Genomic DNA, 8,870 nt, shown 5'->3' on the forward strand with positions numbered 1-8,870 from the left:
GCTTTTGTGTGTGTGTGTTGCATATAGTTTTTATGCCTGAGCTACAAAGAAGGAGCATATAGTGTCCCACTTTTTACTTGTGAACCTCATCCCTCCAAAGTACATGATGGAATTGTGCTTATAAATGGTGTACATGAATGGCAGAATTCTGATTTGTACTTAATCATATTTTTTTTATTTTCACAACTTAGTAATGTTGTAGATGTTTTGAAATTACCTAAAGTTTTTGATAAAATCACAATTGATGGATTAAATTTTATATGTCTGTTTTAAAAGATGGGGCGATATCCTGTGGTAACTGTTGTCCGTCTGTGAGTCAATCACAATTGGTACAATAATTAAAATATACTGCCAACATGTTCCACAAAGTTTACTTGAATCATGTTACTCTACTGAAGTAATCATCAGTTGTTATGATACACTACATTGCCTTGCATCAGGGAGCTTAAGGTAGTCTAACATATCACAACAGTTGATTTTAATCAGATTGCTGAGGTTATCTCCCTTCAAAATTTTGTACTGCCAAAAATGTGGTTGTGTAATTGGTATGGCACAGTTGTCGCTGTCATCGTGTGGGAACTTATGTTTTATGTCATACGTCACAACCGTTTTTGTATTAGTATCCAAAATAAAGCATTTCATAGAATATAACTCGGATAAAAGCAAATAGATGTCAGTTAGATTGTTACACAATATTCTATACCACAATGGTTAAGACTGGGATTTTTTTAGGGGTTAAGGCTACAAAAAATACCAGTCATACATGTTGTACACATGTTTCGATATGAATAGCTCTCATCAGCAACAATAGATATGTAGGAAAGGGTAATCAACCAAGATTCTAGCAGATTTAGAAAGAATGTAATCCTGGGATAAAGAAAACACAACCTGGAACAAAAAAAAAAAACAATATTACAAAGTAACAAAAGTAAATGGGCAACAAAAACTGAAGGAAATTCATAATCCAAAACTTAGTTCTATACGAGAAGTGCTGAAAACCAAAACTAGTAGGAAGCAGAATTTCTCAGGGAGAGGTTCAAGAATGTGCTACACAAGGACTGAAACCTTCATGTTAATAAGTCTTGAAATTTGTAATACTGCAGAATTTGATTAACCTGATGAATAAAGTCTGATATGTTTTGGGGTCAGGAAAGTCTGATCACTTGGGCAATTAAGGAATAAGGGACCGAAAATCCCCAATTCCTTGATGCCTGGATGGATAACAATTTTGGAATAGTACTACAAAGGACAGTTGGGAGTGTATTTTAATGAATTAAGGGCAAAAACCAAACATTTAGGTGCAAGGACCACATTGATCCTGGTCAAATTCTAATATGTTTTAAATATTCAGTAATTAAAATGGGATTGAATGGTGTATTCATACTTGCCCATCAGTTAAGGTTTGTACCTTTGGTTGCATCAAGGTTTGCCCTGTGAGTCATTTTATGACACTACTGATGAGATCGCAAATATTTATTATTTTACATTTCGGAGTTCAGGACTTCATTCATGATGACACTTTTAGCAGTTTCAAAAATTCTTTGGAGAGTTGTTTATTTCTATAGCTTCTATTGATTGATTTTTTATGGTTTAACACCCGATGGCATATATTACATCTATTTCAGGATTAACCAATCGAACATACCCAGTTTTGTACTAGTCCAACACACAGCTTGAATTTTAATTATGCTAGTTCACAGAAGCAATAGCTCGCAGGCCCACGCGGACATATTTTACTTTGACTCCGAGCCAACCAGTCGTTATTTAAATCTCTCTAAAATACCGCGTGCTTGGCGGAGCAGCAGTGAGTACCAATTCTTGAAGTCCTTGGTGTGACTCGGCCGGGGGTCGAACCTACAATGGCATCGGAAAAGGGACAAGGTGGTTAAGGTGTCGAACTTGTAATCATAATGTCAACATTGCTGTGGTTCCGTGTCCGGCATGTTTCCAAGGATCCACCCTAGCCCGAAGGGTACACGAACTTTCCAGTCTGGAATATCGGGCTTTCTAACCTCACAAACCTGGCGACCAACAAGAAAATAACTCTAATTTTTTATTTGAAGTACACGCATGTGTATCCGCCAATGTTAAATATAATTTAACTACGACCAAGACGGCCGAGGCGCGGTCTATAAAAATAATACCAATCATAAATATTGCAAATTTCGGTAAGCTGTACATGGGTTTCAATATGAGTAACCTCTCATCGGCAGCATTAGAATCAAAGACATAGAAAGATTATATATAAACTTTTAAAAGCTACTGCACTGGAAAGGAATTTGCCATTTTTTGCGACGTAACTTGCAAAACCGAAAATACCATATACCTTCTCCAGTGCCGATGTGGTATGCAGTTCGTTGGCGAAACAGAACAGCCTTTCAACAGGCGTATGAATGGTCATCGCAGTGACTACAAATGCAAACCAGACCTCCTTCTAAGTCGCCATCTTAGCTCTGCCGGACACACCCAGGAGGATCTCAACAACATTGTTGTGACGATCATAGAACATAATAAAAACTGGTCAAAATGTAAAAGAGTATCTCGGGAAAGCTTTTGGATGAAGAAATTGCAAACAACTTCTCCAGATGGATTTAACGAGAAAAAATAATTCATTTTTAGGTCTTGGATCTAAAGCTGATACAGCACTACTTGCTATACATCAATATGCCGTACTACTATATTTGGACTTTTTATTTTTTTAAATTGTTTTCCACAGTTAATTGTAACTTTGATAAAAAGACCCTCTTTGTTATTTTCATTCAGGCTCTTCATCAGTTGCTTATGTGAGCCTTTGATAAAGGTACAATCACCCACAGCATACGCTATTCAGCTTCTGAATCTGTTTTGATCTTGAACTTTGTGAGTTTTATGCTCGTTAAGTTTTGTGAGTTTTATGCTCATATAGTTTTATGAGTTTTATGCTGAGGAAGGATATCTGTTATCCGAAATATTCAATTTAAAGTTTACCATCTTCTGGTGATGTTCATATATATATTGTATACCAGAAGCACTCAGAGCCAAAACTATCTAAAGAGATAGTCATATTTTAGCATGTTTTCATGAGTAAAATACAGAAAGTCGGACTACTGGGATGGTGAATAGACTCGAGGACACAAGCTCATCACTCGCTCTCCTTGTGCATGTAAAATTCAGAGACCAACAAAAGCCTTTGTATAATGGTATGGTGGAAGGAGTTTTCACCAGATATTTGTTTTCAGAAAAATGATTTGGAAATGAATGTAAAACAGAAGAAAAGTTTTTGATTGATTGGGAAGATTTAACTCCAGCTTTTAGAAAATAGTTGTATAGATTACATTATTTCGTGACCAACTTGTAATTATATAAGGTGATTTCTCGTCAGTTCTTGTAGTAAGAGATCTGATATAATGTGCGTTAATTTTTTTTTATTTTGACATGGTCTTCAAGATAGTCAAAATCAAGACTGTCGTCGAATCTTGAGGGTTCTTGGATATTTAGGAGCCTTTTCAAAGTGACTCTCATATACACGTCCAAATGGTCCAAGGAAATCGAAAAGTAATAAAGCAGAACGTAATCTACGGACCAAGGAAATAGATACACACGATTAACACATAGAAACAAAAGTAAACCTGGACACAAACTAAAACCTGGGAGCATAAACAAGATGCACTAGTAGGGTAAGCGTCCTCTGTTTTTTAAGAACATCCACCGAGTTGCTTATAACATGTCACGCCTGGGGTAGACGAAAGAGGATAACTGAACAAATCTTTTCTCATGGCGCAAATGGCTACCACGTAACCAAACACAGGAGTTCATGCTGAAAACCATTAAACGTTTAATGTTGCAGCAACATATCCCTGTTCCAGAAACCTGGCACATGATTACACTTTGACTTCAACAAAATGAATTCTGAGATTCTTCAATGTGCCGAATCGAACGTTTTGAAGATTTTTGCTCCCGTTATCAAATTGATCCAAATGGAGGTTCAATGGGTCTAAACAGATTTTACCAAAAACTGAATTCATCAAGTTAATTCTTCAATAAGCGGTTACAACCAAGTATTTATAATTTTGGTTATTTTTTTTTATTATTATTGATTTTGGGTCGTAATAGGCGAATGTTCCTGCGTCAGTTACATATGCTGCATGTGTTAAATATTTAATCCAAATAAATTCAGAACTGCCACAATTGCTCAAGGTCCAAAATCCGGTCAAGTCTACTTGCTACTTGCCTGATAACTGCTAATGAAATGGAATCGGCAATCAAAGAAAACGACCTAGAAAAGGTAAAGAAATTTCTCGAAGGCGGGTATGGGGTAAATGTACAGAATGAAGAGGGTGACACACCACTCCACCTTGCAGTAGCAAATAACAACGATAGAGAAATTCTTGAGCTGTTGTTGCAAAGTGGTGCCGATTCCAAAATTCGAAACAAACGAAACATGTCTCCATATGAATGTATTGTACAAGGAGCTATCAAACTAATTGAGAACATTTTGATTCTTGAATATTCGTTTGACCTCCGAAGGTAATAGATGTTTACATACTATACTTACGTTCAAAACAAGGTTTGTTACCGACATTCATCAATTTTGGGCAATGGTAGAAGAAATATCATGTAAAAAGATTGTTATAGATTTCAATCTTCAAAACAAATTCGGCGATACTATTCTAATTGCAGCGGCACGTGCTGTAATGCTACCAGGTGTAAATGAACACATTGAATTTATCATGGAAACGCTTCAGAACATCGATGTATTTAAAACTAATCAACATGGTGACAATTTTCTCCATATTTTATGATGATCAATAGCTATGGAATCGAATTCAGGACTGTTAGAAAGGATATTAAAAGGACAATTTAAAAATTGTCCGGAAGCATCGGTGCAGAAACTTTCATCTAGTCAAAATTACGTTCTTGATACTCCATTCCTTCAGTTTCTACAGAACACAAACAACGTACTAAAGGTCGAAACAATCGAACTATTTGTTGATTGCGGAGCGGATGTCAATAAAAGTAATATAAGAGGGGAAAACGCTTTACACAGAGCTGTCCTCAGAAGCGAGGGGGAGTTCAGTTTTGAAGAAGAGAATTATGCCGAAAACATTTTATTTTTAGTAAAGGTAGGTGCTCATGTAAATGGTGAAGACATAGCATCTTCTACGCCCATAATGCTCGTGAACCAAACTGATACGCTAACAGCCCTCATTGATGCCGGAGCCAGCGTGAATAAGCCAAACAAACTCAGACAAACACCTTTAGTTGTCAAGTTATTTGCTGATGAAATTAATTTGGATGCTATAAACATTTTAATTTCGAAAAGTGCTAAAGTTAATGCTGTAGATAATAACCAAAATAGCGCTTTACATTATATCGCATGGACGCGTTTGGGAGAAGAAATTGTTAGTCTGTCTTTAGATGCTGGTGCTCAAATTACGAAAGACAAATTGAATCAGCTGCTTTGTCAGGTTGCTTACTTTTGCAGAAGTCCAGAGGTATTTCATCGTGTCGATGTCATGCACGCAACCATTCCGACATCGAAAGAAACTTTAACTTCATGAGCAGCATTGAAACTCTATCTTCCTTGGAAACAAGTGATCTTGTCGGGTGCTTTAAACCATATTGTAATCGGATGAAATCTAAACTTTTATATCTACCAGATATTGGTCAGGTATCTTTAGATAATGAAACCAATGAAATAAAATCGTTCGTTAGTGGTCTTGTTTACAAGCTTTGTGAGAAGGTTAGAGAAAAGGACAAACTTTTCTCCGCTTTTGTAATTGAATCGGGGAGCATAGGAGAAAACACTAAAGTTCAAAAACCAAATGAATTCGACTTCGTTTGCATTTTGCAAAAGTTCAGTGAAATTTGCGAAGTCGACGAAACCTTAGCAAACTCAAACCCAGGCTTTGCTTTTTTTGAAATTGAAGGATAAAAGTAAACGCGATTGCAACTTTGAAATTGCTGAATATTTTGACTCTTGTGGCAATTTCGAAACGTTCATAGTGTGGCAAAAATGGCAAATTCTAATTCAGGAGATCTTGCAAACAAGTGACCTGTTCTGTCATCCGAATGTCATATTCAGCACAAACCACAGAACACCGAACAACACAATTATGAGGCCAACAATTCAATTTAGTTTCTGTTGGTCAGGTCCATTCTTTAAACATCTAGAAGTTGATGTGGATATCGTTTTAGCGTGCCAAATAAACGGATGTTGGCCTCAGACAGTCAAATTCGATAGTCTTCCGGTTCACATTAAACATGAGTTACACAAAGATGGATGTATTCTTATTTTGCAAACCGAACATGAAATCTATCAAAATCATCAACTAAGAATATCAGCATTAAATGATGAAAAAGCGTTTATGAAATGGCTTCCGAAAATTGCAAGAGATAGCTACAATGTATGCAAAATCCTATGTGACGACAGAATTTGTCCGGGTGTCGAAAATAGTGAAGATAGTTTTTACTGCAGAGAGTACATAACAAGTTACGAGTTAAAAACATGTATGTTTCACGTTTTCCGTGAAATGTGTGATAAAGCAACAATTCTGTCTCATGATGACTAAAGTGAAGCCGAGCTGCATGACTTTGTTGTTAAAATATTTCTAAAGCTTAAACAATCCATAATTCAAGAAAAGCTAGAGTCGTTTTTGTTTCCATGGCAGAATGTTTTTACGTTTTGAACATCATTTAACATACAAGATAATGATGACTTACTCCACGTATTTTGTTCTATGAAAATGTTATTTTTAGTGGTTATGCTAAACTTAATCGGTGTACTTCAGGAACCGAATGAGGTTGATGTGAAAAGCATAGAGGAATACTGGACTGAAATAAAAGAGGAGCAAAACGGCGATGTGATCCCACTGGATGACTATTGGGAGAAATCGGAAGAAATACTTTCAGAAAGCAATATGTAACCACTCACATATGCAAAGTCGTTAGTTTTCCAAATATTCAAGTATCCATTTCACAAAATCCCTTATCTGAAATGAACGAAAGGTTGATAATTCGATTGTTCGAAACATATTGTACTCCAGAATCAATATATGAAAGTAAATGGCACACAATTGTATTTTTGGCAAAAAAGTATTCATCACAGCATTTAAAGTAGTTTTATGCAAAACATCAACAATAAAAAAAGCTTAAAACACTAATATCTGATGAAATCAATGAACATGAAAGAACCATAAATGACACGTACGTGTATAAAAAATTCAAAGTATATGAGCAACCCGTTCTCCACTAAAACTGGGAGCATGGATCGGGTGCACTGGTAGGGTAAGCGTCCTCTTTTCTGTTAGAAACATCCGCCTAGTTGCTCATAAGATATAACATCCGGGTAGACGAAAGGGGAAAGGAAACCTATGACACGATGGATCCATAAAACTTCTGTAGTGGTGACTTCAATCTCTTAGCAACATAACCCTGTTCCGTAAGTCTAATTGTAAGAAGTCTAGCGTGGATATGGCAAGCTTTGGCATAAAGTTATATGAAAACTGCATGCGCAGGTGGTAAAGGGATGTTGCAACAGATGAAAGGACAGTTGACTATTCTGAATGATAAATCATCATGTTTGGTCAATAGGTTTCCTTTACCATCGATCTCTAAGTGTAGATTAAGATATGAGGCTGCCCTCACAGTGTCTTTCAAGTTCTTTAGGGTAGGGGCGATGCATTAAATCCTCGAAACGATAATACGTCATCTATATAGCGAGATTAAAGATCTAGCTAAACGAAGATATTTCTTTCGGATCAGAGCAGCTATAAAGTCAGCCTTATAAGACTAAAGGAATAGGTCAGCAAGTACAGTAGCACAATGTGTTCCTACTGGAACGCCGACCGTTTGTTGAAAAACGCGTCCACCACATTGGACAAATATGTTGTCGATCAAAAATTCCAGCATTTTGAAAACATCCTCTATATATATGGAAGATGATTTGGAATTATTTTTTACAAAGTATGAGGAATCTCTACCAAGAACTATATATTTGTATCTAGGTGTACCATCTTTTTTGGAGAAACAACGATGTATAATGATTTTGGGTTGGGATTTTAACTGAGTGTGTGGAATAGAAGTATACAGTGTTGAAAAATCATAGGTTTTAATGATATTATATTCAGATAACAGCCTTGAACTAATTGTTTCCAAAAGATCTTTCGAATTTTTCAGGAATGAATAATCATGAATATTTGTATAAAAGCGATTTCATACTGTTGTACGAATCATTTTTTATGTATTTGATCCCGACTCGACATGAACAATTTGTTTGGTTATTTTTATATTCAGGTTTAGATTTAACTATTTGCAGCAGGTAAAGTTGGGTTAGGCTTAAGTTTCAAACATATCGACGTCTATACACAAAGAACATACTGACTCAACGTTAAGCCATATTCTTCTGTTCATCTGACATCTGTCCTTTACATATGTTATTTTTTAGCGGTTTGGGGATCGACAATTTTCATAACCACTCATTTTGTAAATAACTGAATTTGACTTGTTTTTTTTTTATCTTTGGATAAAATCTCTTATTACCGCGAGATGAGGGCAAATTTCTACAATATCCGTGTGTAAATGTCAAGCAGATGATTAGAGTGTATAGTATTTTAGTTTAAATGACTAAATACATGGAATAAGTGGAAATAAGTGGCGTATTTTCTACCGCTGTTTATTATAAATAATCTTTGTAAACTATTCGAGCCCAGTTCAATCTAATTGTTTAAAACTCATAATTACAGTAGGTGTTTATGCTTTAAAAAGCGTTATTGGTTATCACACATGTTTATTTTTATTATCATATAAAATCATATAATTAGTTTGTTTATTTGGTGTTCGTGTATTTATTGAAAATGTTATCCTTCACGCGGACACCACTTTCCTCGCCC

Source organism: Perna viridis, chromosome 8 (genome assembly GCF_037379345.1).
Source record: "Perna viridis isolate PV_CMFRI_1.1 ecotype Kerala chromosome 8, ASM3737934v1, whole genome shotgun sequence".
NCBI lineage: Eukaryota > Metazoa > Mollusca > Bivalvia > Mytilida > Mytilidae > Perna > Perna viridis.